This window comes from Canis lupus, chromosome 33 (genome assembly GCF_011100685.1).
Source record: "Canis lupus familiaris isolate Mischka breed German Shepherd chromosome 33, alternate assembly UU_Cfam_GSD_1.0, whole genome shotgun sequence".
Taxonomy (NCBI): domain Eukaryota; kingdom Metazoa; phylum Chordata; class Mammalia; order Carnivora; family Canidae; genus Canis; species Canis lupus.
Window position 1 is genome coordinate 25,510,308 of NC_049254.1, and position 17,407 is coordinate 25,527,714.

The window sequence follows — 17,407 nt, forward strand, 5'->3', positions numbered from 1 at the left end:
TGTTATTCCATTGTAAGGATATACCATATTTGTATATCCATTCAACAAGATTTGGATTGTTATCAGGTTTTGGCAATTATGAACAATGATGCCAGAAATTGTTGTGCACACATCTGTGAATGGATAAATGTTCTCATTTCTCTTGGGTAGATACCTAAGGAATAGAATTACTGGTTTATATGCTAAGTTTATATTAAATGAGTAATTTTTTAAAAGAGCTTATTTGAGAAAGAGAGAGGAGTGTGTGAGCACCAGGGTGGAGGGAAGAAGGGGCAGAGGGAGAGAGAGAAACTCAAGCAGACTCCACATAAGTGCTGTACCCTACTTGGGGCTCAATCTCACAACACTGAGATCAGACCTGGGCCGAAACCAAGAGTTGGCGGTTTAGTCAACTGCTGTTAAACTCTCTTTTTAAGAAAATGCTAGGGACTCTTGTGTGACTCGGTCAGTTAAGCATTTGCCTTCAGTTTAGGACACAATCCCAGAGTCCTGGGATTAAGCCCCACATTGGGCCTCCCTGCTCAGTGAGGAGTCTGCTTCTCCTGCTCCCTCTGTGCACTCTCTCTCCCAAATAGATAAATAAAATCTTAAAAAAAGAAAATGCCAAACTGTTTTCCAAAGTGACTATATAATTTTATAGTCGCACTAGTGATCTCCAATTGGTATATGAGAATTCCAATTTCTCCATAGTCCTTCACATGACCATTTATATATCTTCTTTGGTGAAATGCTTATTCAAGTCTTTTAATTAGGATTAAAAGATTTTTAATTGGACTTTTTCTTATTTTTGAGATGTAAGAGTTTGTTACGTATTCCAGGTGCAAGTCCTTAATCAGATACGTGACATTTTCCTTCTGCCTGACAGATGGCCTTTAACATACCCTATAGTGAAGCTATGCTAGTGATGGATTCTTTCAGCTTTTGTATGAAAATATCTTTTCTCAGAATAGTCTTCTGAACTTTCCAATGTATATGTGTTAATATTTTGAGGGTTCTCCTCTTCACAAGCCCTGATGATTCTCTGCTGTCTTTCTTCTGCATCTTGTGCACAGATAATTAGGAAGACACAATCAATAGCTCCAAGACCCATTTAAAAAACACAAGGAATAGATATTAGAAGAGACTGGTTATTACACCAAGATATGGGTATAAAGCTTAGATGCAAAAAATTGCTATGGTTTTACTAAAAGGAATATTTCAAATAAACACATAAGCAAGTCAATAATGATTAAAGAGTATATAAAAAGCTAAAAACATATACAAAGGGGCACCTGGGTGGCTCAGTCAGTTAAGCACCCAATTCTTGATTTCACCTCAGGTTTATGGGATCGGTCCTGTGTCAGGCTCCCCACGTAGCATGGAGTCTGCTTGGGATTCTCTCTCTACTCAACCTCTGCCCCTTCCCCCACTCATTGTGCTTTCTCAATAAATAAATAAATAAAATCTTTAAAATATATACACACAAAGGTCAATCTTTTCCTTATTTTTATCACCTATAAGTTTTTTCTTTAATTACTTTTATATGTATGTTTCAGCATACACAAATAGTTAACAAATTTAAAGCCTTTACCTTTACTTTTAATACATAATTAAATCAAACGATGTATATGTAATATAGAATTTAAAATCTTAAACTGTAACACTTTGCTAAACAGACACATACAGTCCAACGAGATAGTTTATATTCTTTTGCTTATATTAAGACTTTGAAATCCAATGAATACTTTATACTTAATAGTGTATCTCAATCTAGATGCTAAATTTTCATCATAAATACTTTATATGCTTTTAGAGTTCATAAAATTTAATTGAAAAAGAAGACCCAAATTGTTCCGAGTGTACTAAAAAAGTTTATCAGTAGCTGGATTATCTGTTTTTAAATTAAAATTAAAATTTAATAAAGTTGAAAATTCAGTAACTCAGTGGAATGAGTCACACCTCATATGCTTTACAGCCATGCTGAATAGTGGCTACCTTATTGAACAAAACAGCTTGAGAGATTAATTGGGTGGCTGAGGAACAAAGATATTTTCAATTTTGTAGTGTATCCATAACATGATTTATCCAAATAAATGAATAAACTATTTTCTTGTTTTAAAGCCAACTAGAAGGTTTTAGAGATCATAAACACTCAGGGTGTTGATGAAGATATCAAATATCTAAGTTTGAATAGAACAATTTAATAAAATATAGATAGAAAAAGATCAATATTTATAAATTAATATTTTATACATTTTATTTCAAATACATACATATATGAACCTCAAAATAGATACTGTAAGTTTAGAAATATATACATTTAAATATATGATTTTATTTTTCCCTCCCTTCCACTGTGTTCATCTGTTTTGTTTCTTAAATTCCACATATGATATTTGTCTTTCTCTGACTGACTTATTTCACTTAGCATAATACCCTCTGGTTCCACCCACTGTTGCAAATGGTAAGATTTCATTTTTGATGGTTGAGTAATATTTCACTGTATATGTGTATATATGTATATATGTATATGTATATATACATACATACATATGTATATATGCATGCATCCCTTTGGATCATTATGTTTGTATCCTTTGGATAAATACTTAGTAGTGCAATTGCTGGGACATAGGGTAGTTCTATTTTTAACTTTTTGAGGAACCACCATACTGTTTTCCAGGGTGGCTGCACTAGTTTCCATTCCTACCAACAGTGCAAGAGGCTTCCCCTTTCTCTGCATCTTCACCAATACCTGTTGTTTTTTGTGTTGATTTTAGCCATTCTGACAGGTGTGAGGTAATATCTCATTGTAGTTATGATTTGTATTTCTCTGATGATGAGTGACGTTGAACTTCTTGCATGTGTCCATTGACCATCTGTATGTCTTCTTTGGAAAAATATCTATTCATGTCTTCTGCCCACTTTTTTAATTGGATTATTCATTTTTTTTGGTGGTGAGTTTTATAAATTCTTTATATGATAAAGGATTAATATCCAAAGTATATATCAATTGCAAATATCTTCTCCCATTAAGTGGATTGCCTTTTAGTTTTATTGATTTCTTCCTTTACTGGACAGAAGCTTTTTATTTTGATGAAGACCTAATAGTTTATTTTTGTTTTGTTTTCCTTGCCTCAAGAGACATCTAGAAAAGAAGTTGCTATGCCACTGTCAAAAAGATTACTACCTGTGTTCTCTACCAAAAAATCGCTACAATTGATACACAGATTCAGTTAGGTCACTGCAGGACACAAAAACAAGCTGCAGAAACCTGTGGCATTTCTATACACCAACAATGAAACAGCAGAAAGAGAATGTAAGAAATCAATCCCATTTACAATTGCACCAGAAATAATAAGATACCTAGGAATAACCTAGCCAAAGAGATGAAAGACCTGTACTTTGAAAATTATAAAACACTAATGAAAGAAATTGAAGATGACACAAGGAAATGGAAATATATTCCATGCTCATGGATTAAAAGAACAAATGTTGTTTAAATGTCTATACTACGCAAAGCAATCAACATATTTAATGCATTTCCTATCAGGCACCTGAATGGCTCAGTAGGTTAAGCATCTGCCTTCGGCTCCAGTCGTGATCCCGGGGTCCTGGGATTGAGTCCCACTTGGCCGCTGTGTTCTGTGGGGAGCCTGCTTCCCCTCTGCCTATGTCTCCGTGTCTCTCATGAATAAATATATAAAATCTTTAAAAAAAAATAATGCAATCCCTATCAAAATACCAACTGTAATTTTCACAGAGCTAGAACACATAATCTTGAAATTTATATGGAACCACAAATAGCCAAAGCAAATTTGAAAAGAAGAGCAAAGCTGGAAACATCACAATTCCAGACTTCAAGTTATATGATGAGCTGTAGTGATCAAGACAGTATGGTACTGGCACAAAAATAGATATGTAGAATAGAAAACCCAGAAATGAACTCACAACTATAAGTTCAATTAATCTTCAACAGGGCAGGAAAGAATATCCTATAGGAAAAAGATAGTGTCTTCAAAAAATGGTGATGGGAAAACTGGACAGTAATATGCAGAAGAATGAAAGTGGACCACTCTCTTACACCATATACAAAAAGAAATTTGAAATACATTAAAGACTTAAATGTGAGACATGAAACCATAAAAATCTTAGAGGAGAATACTTCAAGTTTTTATTTTAATTCTAGTTAGTTAACATACAGTGTTATATTTGTTTCAGGTGTACAATATAGTAATTTAACAGTTCCATACATCACCCTGTGCTCATCACCACAAATGCACTCCTTAATCTCCATCATCTATTTAACCCATTCCCCCTCCCTCTGGTAACCATCAGGTTGTTCTCTGGAATTAAGAATCAGCCTCTTGCTTTCCCTCTCTCTCTCTCTCTCTCTCTCTCTCTCTCTCATTATTTTCCCTTTGATTGTTTCTTAAATTTCACATAGGCATGAAACCATATGGTATTTGTCTTTCTCTGTCTTATTTCACCCAGCATTATACTCTCTAGGTCCATCCATGTTGTTACAAATGGCAAGATTTCATTCTTTTTTATAGCTGAATAGTATTCCTATCTTAGACTTTTAAAAGAGAGTCAGCATCAGGGGTAGGAACTGGCCATCCACCTTTAATGGGAACAGGATAAAAACTCATTTTGTTTCTAATCTTTAGGAACTGGGGTTTTCTAAAAGATATTTTTACTCAAAATTTAAAGGAAAATCACCATTAGTTTTAATATAGTATTAGTCCATAAGTACTAAGAAATGTAAGAACTGGCATAGAAAGAAATAAAACACTTTTTGAAGATGAGATGATCATCTAGGTAAATCGACAAAATCAACATTTAGAATTACTTTTAGAATTACTGTTCTGCAAATTTTCCAGGACATGATCAACCTCTAAAATTAATAGCATTTCTCAAATCAATAATAAAATAAAACATAATAAATAAATACCTCTCAATGAAAAATACATAAGTATCTAAGAATTGAATAAAGGACATAGGAGATGTTGTGGATAAAAGGCTTTTGAGGCCACAAAATAATAAATTTAAGAGGGCTGAAATCATAAATTATGTTCTCTAAACTCAATAGAATGAAAATAAAAATCAATAGCAGAAAATTCAGGAAATTCATAAAATCCCCAAATACATGGATGTTAAAAAGCACACTCCTAAATAACCTATAGGTAAAGACAAAGTCACAAGGAAAATCAGGAAATAATCAGATGAATGAAAACAAAAACACAACATACCAAAACTTAGGAGATGAAATTAAGTCAGTACTTAGAAAGAAATTTATAATTGCAAAAGGTTATGTTTTTTAAAAAATGGATTGTCAAGTCAATAACCATTTTTTAAGTAGAAAGGAAGCTGGCATAATTACATTAATATCTATCAGGTTAAACTTTAAGGCAAAACACTTTGTTAGAAGTAAAAGTATATCAAACAAGGACAAAAGGAACAATTAACCTGAAAAACATAATAATTCTGAATTTGTTTTTTTAAAGATTTTATTTATTTATTCATGAGAGACACAGAGAGAGAGAGGCAGAGACACAGGCAGAGAGAGAAGCAGGCTCCATGCAGGGAGCCCGGTGTGGGACTCGATCCCAGGACTCCAGGATCATGCCCTGGGCCCAAGGCAGACGCTCAACCGCTGAGCCACCTAGGCATCCCATAATTCTGAATTTGTATGTATTTAACAACATATTATCAAGACATAAAGAAAATTTAGCAAAATTCTTGGGGAAATGAAACCAACATATAATCATAATGTAGTATTTTAATACAACACTTAATTGCTAAGTCAAACATTAAAATTCAGCATGCATAGGAAAGGTGTTTACACAGTTAATAAGCTTGACTTACGAGAAGTAAGTAAATATCTTCATCCAACTGGTAGAGAATACACATTATTTTCAAGCACATAATGATCATGTACTAGACCACAAAACATATCTTAACAAGCTCTGATGAATCAACATATAAGCATTTTATAAATCATAAGGCAATTTAATTAGAAGTAACTTCAACTTATCTCTCCATTTAGAAATTAAAGAGTACCTTTCTTTTTTTTTAAATTTTTTTTTATGTATTTATGATAGTCACAGAGAGAGAGAGAGAGAGAGAGGCAGAGACACAGGCAGAGGGAGAAGCATCGGGAGCCTGATGTGGGATTCGATCCCGGGTCTCCAGGATCTCGCCCTGGGCCAAAGGCAGGCGCCAAACCGCTGCGCCACCCAGGGATCCCAAAGAGTACCTTTCTAAGTAATTAATAAATCATGGAAGAAATTAGGCGAATAACCTGGTAGTGCATTGTACAACAATAATAATAACTGGATCAATATTTACTGGGGAAAATTAACAAAGCTGGTAGCAGTAGCAGGTTTGCCCATCTCTGTTACCCATCACATTCTGGGTCATTGCAGAGGGATTTTTCAGGGCAAGACTACAGACCTACGAGAGACACGTTGGCCTTTAGACCAGGATTTTTTTTTTTTTTGTCTCTTTTTTCTACTTTGATTTTTTAAATATTATTTTTTAGAGCAGTTTTAGGCTCACAGCAAAATTGAGTAGAAAGTATAGAGATCTCCAATATACTTGCTGCACCCACAGATATGTAGCCTCCCCCACTATCAAGAGGAGTACATTTTCTACAATTGATGAACCTACATTGACACATCATCACCTAAAGTCCATAGCTTACATTAGGGCTTACTCCTGGTGTTGTACATTATATGAATTTTGACAAATGTATAATGACATGTATCCCTCATTATAGTATCATACAGGATAATTTCACTTCCCTAAAAACTCTGTGTTCTACCCACTTATCCCTATCTCTCCCCAACTCCTAGTAACCACTGATCCTTTTACAGTCTCCATAGATTTGCCCTCAAACGGGGCAGCCCGGGTGGCTCAGGGGTTTAGCGCCACCTTCAGCCCAGGGTCTGATCCTGGAGTCCCGGGATTGAGTCCCACATCGGGCTCCCTGCATGGAGCCTGTTTCTCCCTCTGCTTGTGTCTTTGCCTCCCCCCACTCTCTGTGTCTCTCATGAATAAATAAATAAAATCTTAAAAAAAAAAATGATTTTCCCTCAAACCAATAAATTTATACCTTTAGAAACTAGAAAAAAAAAAGCAGACCAAGTCCAAGGCAAGCAGAAAGAAGAAAATGAAATCTAGAGCAGAAATAAATAAGAGAATAGAAAAACAACACAGTAAATCAATGAAATCAGAAGCTTGTTCGTTCTCAGTCTGACATTTCCTTTAGCATAATACCCTTTAGGCTCATCCATGTTATCACAAAAGACAAATACTACACGATTTCATTTATATGTAGGATCTTAAAAAACCAAACAAATGAATAAATAAACAAAAAGCAAATAAGACCTATAGATACAAGAACAAGCTGATGATTGCCAGAGGGGAGGGGGGAGGGATACAAGCAAAATGAGTGAAGGAGAGTGGGCGATACAAGCTGACAGTTACAGAAAGAGAAGTCCTGGGATAATCACTATGGTGTACACCTGAAATCAATGTAACATTATGTGTCAACTATACCCAAATAAAAAATATTTAAGTAAGTGAAAGGAAAAAAAAGCTAGTTCTTTGAAAAGATCAACAAAATGATAAACTGACAAGAAAAAGGAGATGAAAACTCAAATTACTAGAATAAATCAAAGATGAGATATAATGACTAACCTTACAGAAATAAAAAGCACTATGAAGGAATACTATGAATAATTGTGTAATTCTTTTAAAGACTTATTTATCTTATTCATGAGAGACACAGATTGAGAGAGAGTGAGGCAGAGACATAGGCAGAGGGAGAAGCAGGCTCCTCACAGGGAGGAGGCAGGCACCTAACTGTTGAGCCACCCAGGTGTCCCTACTTGTGTGATTTTTATAATTTGTAAAACAAATTAGATAACAGATTAAACAAATTCCTAGGAAGATACAAAATGCCAAATTTGACTCAACAAGAAATAGAAATGTTGTGAATAGATAATGAATAAATAAATAGAATAAAGAAGTAAAGACATTCTTTAAGATTCTTTAAGAAGTAAAGAGATTGAGTTAACTAATCAAAAACTTCCCACAAAGAGGGGCACCTGGGTGGCTCAGTGCCTCTCTCTATATATCTCTCGTGAATAAATAAAATCTTTAGAACAAAAGTTCCCACAAAGAAAAGTCTAGGCCTAGATGGCCTCATTGCTAAATTCTGCCAAATATTTAAATAATTAACAGTAATCTTTCACAAACTCTCCAAAAACCTTGAGACTACATTTCCCTGATACCAAAACTGAGTGAAGACATCATAAAGAAAATTGTAGGGTAATAGCCCTTAAGAATAAGGATGCAAAATTCCTCCACAAAATACTTGAATACCAAATCTAGCACATATAAAAAGGATTATATACCAGACCACGTGGGGTTGATCCAGGAACGCAAAGTGGATTCAACATACAAAAATAATTAAGGTAATATACTATATTAATAGAATAAAGGACAAAAATCACAGGATCATCTTAACAGGCACGGAAAAGCACTTGACAAAATTCCTCACCCTTTCATGAGACGGGCACTTAACAAATCAGGATGAGCTCTCCAACGTCTTCAACTTGATACAGGCCATCTACAAAAAATCCACGGGTAACAGCACACCTAATGGCAAAAGACAGAAGGCTTCTCCCCTAAAGATCAAACACAGGAAACAAATTTGGGACGGCCACTCTCACAACGCTTGTTCGACATGGTGCTGAAAATTCTAGGCAGTGCAATCAGGCAAGAAAAGGAAATAAAAGGCATCTGAATTAGAAAGGAAGAAGTAAAGATACCTCTCGTCACAGATGGCATGGTTTTGTACATAGAAAATCCTACGGAATCCATTAGAAGACTCTTGGAACTAATAAACAAGTCCAGCAATGTTTCCAGATAGAAGATCAATATGTAAAATTTTTATAATTTTCCACTGCTAATTGTTCACCCCAAATGAGCTTATCCACATAGACACATATGCATAGAAGAATCTAGAGGAAAGAGGTAATTCAGCATCTGTTAATTGCACCAGAATTCAGTCCATACATTCAAATAGCAGCATTGGTGAATCCTTGGTACGTGCTGGGCATCACTCATGTGCTCTACATAGGAATGCATCCGTGTGTTAGCTTATTAACACAGTCACACCAAGTATTTTCATCCCCTTTCCACAACTGAGAAAACTGAGGTCGAGAGTGGTTAAGTAACTCGGTCACACACGGATCAGCAAAGCTAGGATTATATATTCTCTGTCTTCAGGAGATAGCTGAATTTGAAGAGGAGGTAAAGACTCAGAGTTAAAAGTTGGAAAGTCTTGGGGTGCCTGGGTGGCACAGTCGGTTAAGCAGTGGACTGTTGGTTTTGGCTCAGGTCATGACGTCAAGCTCGTGAGATGGAGCCTGGTGTTGGCCCTGTGCTGGGGGTGGGCGATGGAGTCTGCTTAGGATTCTCTCGCTCCCTGTCCCTCTAACCCCCTTCCCACTCTCTCACCCTCTCTCTCCCCATCTCTCTCTCAACAATCTTTAAAAAGAAAGAAAGAAAAAAAAAAAGAACTGAGTCTTTCCTCTGGCTCCCGCACTAGCCAGCTGTGTGACCTTGGATGGACAGTGTATTTCTCTAAACCTCTAGCCCCTCCTCTAAAAAAAAAGGAGGTTGGACTATGTGAAAGCTAAGTCCTACTCCTCTAATTCCCTCACACGGGACTTCCTCTGTGCCTGACTTCTGATTACAAACCCTCCCTTCCCCAGCCCCGGGGGGAGAGGAGAGGGCCAGGAGAGGACAGCCACTTACTTGTCATGACAAGAAATAGGAGAAACAGAAACAGGACCGCATGTCACTTGCACAAGTTGCTGCTTCAGCCAGTGATGGGTTTAGGTGAAAAGCATGGTTATAATTAGAGCAGCCGCCTGGCCCGAGGGCTGCACCGGCCACAGTGAGCACAGCTGGATCTGCTGACCACACGCACAAGATCCTGGCCTTGAAAGTGATCCTTCTTGAATGGATTTTCCCCCCTTCCTCAAGGGAAGGAAAGCCTATTGATATAAAAGCTCACTTCCCTTCCGGCTCCCCCTGCTAAATGCTACTGCAGTAGAGACCAAGTGTTGATAAAGACGGGGGAAAGAAAAAATCGTAAGCTGAGCCTGGTCACATTGCCCCTTGTGATATAGTTTTATTTTTAACTTCGAAACACTTGAACTATTTCTGTTGAAGTTTTCTCTGCTTCCCCTGCCTCCTCAACAGAACTCTGTCCTCTGCTGCAGCTGATGCCCCCCAGCCTCTTCCTGCGATCTGCTTGCTCACAATCCAGGGACACAGGTGCAGCAGATGCTGACTCAGCCCGGGCCCTTAAGGTAAGCTTTTCAAACGAGAGCCGGTGCGGTGCACCGAGGGGACGGGAGTGGCGAACACGGAGGTGGAGGCTGAGCTGAGCATCACCTTTTTGCCCTGAGCAAGAAGATTGTTAAGCAAATTAGTCACATGTGGTGGAGAAAGCCCTTGGCTCTGAGAATGAGACCCAGCCATATGTAAACTCTTGTTTTAAATCTAAAATCTTGGAGCAGGAGGAAATTACCTGCTTTCGGACAGCTTACGTTCTTTCTTTACAACCAACTGCAGTGGCTATGTGAGATCTCTAAAGTTACACAGTAGGGATGGGGCGGGGGGGTCTTGGGGAGGGGTTGGTGAGAAAATAGGTGGAAGGGCTAGAAGCCAGGATTTCTATTTTTTAATGTCCAAATGCTGTGATCTTTTCAACAATCAGCATTTGCTGTGTAACTGCAAGTCATTCTTGCATACATACAATTTTATGTACCTTCAATTCCATCCCGTGTCACACTACCGGTTAACGTAGCATGGTTGTATTTACTGCATGTACTATTTAAACTGTCTGTAGAGCTTAAGACCTGTTTTTTTTTTTTTTTTTCCTAACAGTATTCCCTAAATGTGGTTCTCTCCTCCCCAAATCCCTTGAATCCAAAATGCACCCATGGAATAGAAGTGAAAGTATTTTACAAGTTGAAAAACGTATACAGGCTTTTGCATGCAAACCAAAAATTATTACAGACTTGAAGCTTGCACATCCAGAGGGACGACAGGAAAATGATTAATGATACTTGAAGTGTCGAAAGCTTTAAAATGTAGATCTCTAATTTTTGAAATAACTGCATAGTGTTGCATGCACAAATTGACAGGGATAAGGGGGGGAGGCAGTGTTTATTTTCTTGTTTCCCTCTGGGCCTTGCTTTAATGTTCATAGTTCAGCTAAGGACACCCTAGGAAGTGGCCTATGCAGCAAAAGGCATTCTGTACAGTCTGAACTTTGCGGTGTACAGGCTAAAGCCACCAATGCCAAGTAAAAGGAGACCTACCCAGATACCCTAACTCCTGGATTCCTTCCTTCCTGCCTCTGTAACCTCCAGACATATCCCATAACTGTGCTGTTGATGACTAGGTTCTATTTATGCTGGTTTGCTAGGCATAATGCATTGTGTATAATTGCCTAACTTCATTCCATTTTGTCAGGGTTTCTACAGCATCTTCAAGGTATATGCTGGGATGCTGTCCTAGTGAGACTGGGGCGTGTTGGTTTAGGATAACCAAACAGATGGGCTGACTCACAGCTACCCCTAGATAATCTGGCTAATTAGCACTTGGCCAATACAAAACAGTAATCTAAAATACTGATACTAGTAACAGAAGCACCAGATATGAGAATTAACTAGGGTATAATGAAAATACTGGAATAACAGCCCAGAAGCCCAGGATTATGGACCCAGATGTGGGAATTATCATCAGCCAGCTGGTTGTGTTAAAATCTCAAGGCAAAGGGATTACTTAAGTATTTAACTTTATACGTTTTCTTTCCTTGGAATTAAATACGGCCATAGCAAGGGAACAATTTAACAATATGTCATTAAAATAACGAATTAAGGCTAGGTAACAGATGAAGAGTTAAAGAATATCTCTGAACTTTACCTCTTGACCTTGTCACTTCCACTGAAGTTAAAGTTCAGAAATAAATAATTATCACCAGGGCCAGCGGCATGAGGAGGCAAAATAGTTAGTTGCTGACATCATGTGAGGGGTGCTGAAAGGGCCCCTTGCCTAAAAATATCTCCCTGACATCAACCCTGTTTGCCTACTAATTTTAAAATTATAGTAAAGAATGTTAAAGCTATTATCTGTTAATCCCATTCTCTTCTGCTTGTGTCAGTGATTTAAATATACCTGCTATATGCCTTCTCATGACCTTGCTGGCCGGTGACACTCAGACTCCACCTCTTCCTCATGCTCCCAGGCTCTGTCCTATTTTGCCCTTGGTACCATCTATGCTGCCCACATGCCCTTGGCCACCACCACTACACAGGTAGCTCTGTGTGGCGTTGTGGTTTCCACAGATATCTCACTATTACATCAAGGTGAGAAGCAGGGGCAAGACACTTCACTTCTCTGGGCCTCAGTTTCTCTTGTAGGAAATGAGGAGATTAAACTAGACATTTTTCTTTCCAAGGGGGGGTCATTGGACCATCAACATTGTCTGGAGCTTGTATTATATGGGAAGACTCTTGGGCCCCATCCCAGTCCTACCAGATCAGAATCCACGTTTTAAAAAGATTGCCCAGGTGATTCCTACATATGTTGAAGATTCAGAAGCTCCAGGGCAGAGGATTTATGGTTATGTACTTGGTCCAGATTTTTGATTTATGACTGCAAGGATTTAGGATAAATAATATAACCTCCTGAAAACAATTCCGGCAGCAGAGTATCTATTATAACTCCAGCCTGCAGAAGTCTTCTCCATTCAGTGAAAGGCTACATTCACCTAATAACATTTCTCTTTCTTCCTTAAAAAAAAAAAAAAAAAAAGCCCCAGTGGGGCGCCCAGGTGGTTCAGTCAGTTAGGCTTTGGACTCTTGATTTCTACTCAGGTCATGGTCTCAGGGTCCCAGGATTGAGCCCCACATCAGGCTCGTGATGAGTGTAGAGTCTGCTTGGGGTTTTCTCACTCCCTCTCCCTTTGCCACCTAACCACATCCACGTGTGTGTGCACTATCTATCTCTAAAAAGAAAAAAAAGTCCTAAATTAGCATACATTTGACATTATTACACTTTTCTCCTAAATTTGTTTCAAATTGCTCTCACAGCTCTTTCAAAACGCTGCTTTCTTTGGGATTCTATTCAGTTGCATTCCATTCAATCCATTGAGTAAACATTGAATGCTAGTAGCACATTAGCTGTACTCAGTCTCTCAGTCTCCAAGAAACTATTTTGTACATTCCTTGGGGAGCATTTTTGTTCTTTCTTGATATTCCAGTCAGAGTTCCTTTCCTGCCTGAACACACTCCCCTGGCCACATAACTCTTGCTCCATTGATGGCCTTCGTGCCCAAGCACACCATCCCAGCAACTTCCCCTAGGGCGTACCAACTCTGCAGCACATCACAAGAGAGAAGCCAATCTCAACTGACACCTTTCTTCCCTTAATGAACAGAATAATGTATGTAGGTTAACAATAAACATGACAAACCTGTGCATAGAAAACCAAGATGCAGGGATCCCTGGGTGGCTCAGCAGGTTTGGTGCCTGCCTTTGGCCCAGGGCCCTATCCTGGGGTCCTGGAATCGAGTCCCACGTCAGGGCTCCCTGCATGGAGCCTGCTTCTCCTTCCGCCTGTGTCTCTGCCTCTCTCTCTCTCTCTCTCTCTCTCTCTCTCTCTCTCTATATATATATATATATATATATATATATATATATATCATTAATAAATCTTTAAAAAAAAAAAAAGAAAAGAAAACCAAGATGTCCTCGATCTGCCTTTATGGCATTTGAAAGGTCCTCCAGCCTGGGTGCAGTGCTGTTTGAATTCCTAAGAGCTTAAGGAATGAATGTGGTGAATACAAGGTGCCATGGTGGGGATATTTCAGGGGGACTCACATTCTTAAAGGAGTAAGGTAAGACTTTTTTCTTAAATGGGCTTTGAAGATTATTAAGCTGGCAGTGGAATATAAGATACATTGGAGTGAGGGGGAAACTGAACACTGAAAGGCCAGTCAAGAGTTGCAGGAGTGATACTATGGGAAGACATAAACACCCGGACATGGAAGTGACCATGGCAGGAACTTCCTCATGGGGGAAGGGCTAACAATTGAGTGACCCTTTCCCTACTTTATCTCATTTGTCATAATTGTATCGGTTATTATGAGTTCCACTTTATGGGTGAATAAATTAGCTTTAGGTAGATTAACTTGTCAAAAATTACTTCGCTAACATATGAGAGTGTTCATTAATTTACTTTATATTAGGGGGTGTCAGATAAGGCCTCTTTGTGGTGGTAACAAAGAAGCTGGAATCTAAACAGCAAGAAGGAGCCCATAACACAGAGTGAGGGGAGAATTTTGATAGAAAGAACAAGTGCAAAGGCCCTACACAGGAATAAGTGACAGTGCTAGAGCTAAGTGCTCAAGGGAAAGGTGAGATAAAGGAGGCCAGCAGAGGACACTCATGCAGGGCTTTGTGGCCACGAGATAAGGATGTCAGAGTTTATGCTTTGTGATGGGAATCCACTGGAGATTCTAAGTGGGAATAGAGACCTAGTGTTAAAAGTTGTTGAAATCTTTATAAATTCCACATGTGAGTGAGATCATATGGTATTTATTTGTCTTTTCTCTGATTGACTTACTTTGCATAGCATAAAGTTCTCTAGCTCCATCCACATCATGGCAAATGGCAAGATTTCATTTTTGGATGGCTAATATTCCTGTGAGTGTGTGCATGTATAGCATCTTCTTTATCCATTCATCAGTTGATGGACATTTGGGCTCAAAAAAAAAAAAAAAAGGAGAGAGGGAAACAAGCCATAAGAGACTTTTTTTTTTTTTAATTTATTTATGATAGTCACACAGAGAGAGAGAGAGAGGGGCAGAGACATAGGCAGAGGGAGAAGCAGGCTCCATGCACCGGGAGCCTGACGTGGGACTCGATCCCCGGTCTCCAGGATCGCACCCTGGGCCAAAGGCAGGCACTAAACCGCTGCGCCATCCAGGGATCCCGAGACTCTTAATAACAGAGAACAAACTGAGGGTTGATGGAGGGACCTGGGTGAGAAATGAGCTAGATGGGTGATGGGGATTAAGGAGGGCACTTGCTGTGATGAGCACTTATGTACGTGGTGATCATTGAATTCTACTCCTGAAACCAATATGTTATTGTAACTATGTTAACTAAAATTTTTAAAAAGTCGTTGAAATCACTCTTTCTGCTAGTGAATATAGATTACAGAGCATCCAATGGAGGGGTGAGACTGATTTTTTTTTTAAGAACATTCTTTTTTTTTTTAATTTTTATTTATTTATAATAGTCACACAGAGAGAGAGAGAGAGAGAGAGAGAGAGAGAGAGAAAGAGGCAGAGACACAGGCAGAGGGAGAAGTAGGCTCCATGCACCAGGAGCCCGACGTGGGATTCGATCTCAGGTCTCCAGGATCGCGCCCTGGGCCAAAGGCAGGAGCTAAACCGCTGCACCACCCAGGGATCCCGAGACTGATTATATAGTCTTTTGCACCAGACTGGATGAGTGGTGATGGTGCTGTAGTGGGGATGGAAAGAAATGGATAAAAGTGCTCACTGCCCTTTCAGGCCTTTCCTCAAGGCCTTCCTATCTAACTGGGTAGTAGTTCCTTTGTGACTGGGAGCACAAAATCAACCAGCTTCTAGCTCGGTGGTTCTTAAACTTAAGTGTACAACAAAATCAGCTGGATACAGTAGTTCTGATTCAGTAGGTTTGATTTGGTACAGTCCAATAGTTTACTTTTTTAACCAGTTCCTAGGTAACACTGACATTGTGGGTCAGGGTATCACACTTTACGGGCCATTGTTCTAGCTGACTTGCCTTTTCTTACTGACTTACTCCTTTCTGAGTGAAAAGATACATAGCACCACAACCTGCATCCAATGTTTCTCCCTTGCTAGGATTCTAAATCATCCCCTATTTCAGTAAAGAAATATCTATCCCTTAAACTCATGTACCTGGTCCTTCCATCTACTTATATTCCACTTAAACTGCATCCAGTACAATCTAGTTCTGTGTAGATTTTTAAAACTATTGAAGTCTAAATTATAGTAGTTTGACTGCAGTCTCCTCTATCCAGGAAACTTTTAAAATACATTTTGGGGAGAGTGTTTTGACCATAGACTCAATTGAAGTTCATTCTTTTTTAAAGATTTTATTTATTTATTCATGAGATACAGAGAGAGAGAGAGGCAGAAACAGACTCCATGCAGGGAGCCCGACGTGGGCCTTGATCCCGGGTCTCCAGGATCATGCCCTGCTAAACCGCTGAGCCACCAGGGCTGCCCCCAATTGAAGTTCATTTTTAAGAGAAGGGAGTATACTGCCTTTTTCAGACAGGAAGTAAGAATTTAAAGGTGAACTTAGAAGCATAGAAACTAAAGGAAGAAATGGCACCTGGATAAATATACATTGTTTCAGGCATAGAGTTTTGTCAAGTTTCTCCACAGTGAAGAGTTTCTATAATGTACATGCTTTAATTTAGTTGGTTTTCCATTTAAATCTCATAATTTGTATTATATTACAGATTTTAACCCTAAAAAATTACTTTCATATTTGTACTACCTCAAATGCAAAACCATGGGGCCTGGATACTTTTCATATTTCCTCTATTCATATGGGGCACAGTATGGGATGTGGCCCAGAGGAGGACCAAAAAAAAAAAAAATCATCATGGGGACAAAGGTGCTTCTTATGAACTTCCTATGAATGAAGAACGTCCAGCTCCTCTACCATCTGGAAAGATTATTGGTATAGTCTGTGCCCCAACTGGAGAAAGAGAGGCTCTCCCCTGATGGGTTCTAGTCATGGGCATGATTTGTTCCACATGTCTCTGTGGGTCTCTGAGGGACACAGCATGATATTGCAGAGTACAGCTTGAAACCAGACAAACTTAGGCCTCTTTGTGTTCCACTGAAAGTGGAAAGGGCAATACCCACATCACATGGCCTTTGTGAGGATTAAGTGAGATGTCACATAAAAACATAGTAGGCACTAAAATCTTATTCTTTCTTCCTGACATTCAAAATGTATAAAAGTCACTCAGTCTAGGAAAGTCAGACAAATGCTGTGAAGGATAAAGATCCAGTCACTGCACTAGAGCAGAGATTAGGAGAACGAGGCATCTTATGTCATAAGATAACCAGTGAGATATATATATATAATATTTTATATAAAATCTATATTATATTATATATAATTATATATAATTTATATATATACATATATATAATTTGATCATCTTAAGGCAAGACCAACTAGCTACAACCTAAGATGACCAATCAAGTATCCAAGTTTGTCTGCAACAAAGAGGTTTCCCAGGA

General features: G+C 38.5%; 1 protein-coding gene across 3 annotated transcripts in view; it reads left to right on the forward strand.

Annotated features, from left to right (window-relative positions):
* The window catches only part of FBXO40 (F-box protein 40), a 58,244-nt gene that overhangs the window by 28,511 nt on the left and 12,326 nt on the right, over positions 1–17,407 (forward strand). For 2 of the 3 annotated variants that reach the window (XM_038582988.1, XM_038582989.1), the window contains one exon: positions 10,261–10,370. The gene's annotated coding sequence lies outside the window, so the exon portion shown is untranslated. Of the gene's footprint in view, positions 1–9,743; positions 10,150–10,260; positions 10,371–17,407 lie in introns of those variants that run through there. The other variant, XM_038582990.1, reaches the window with a different exon arrangement.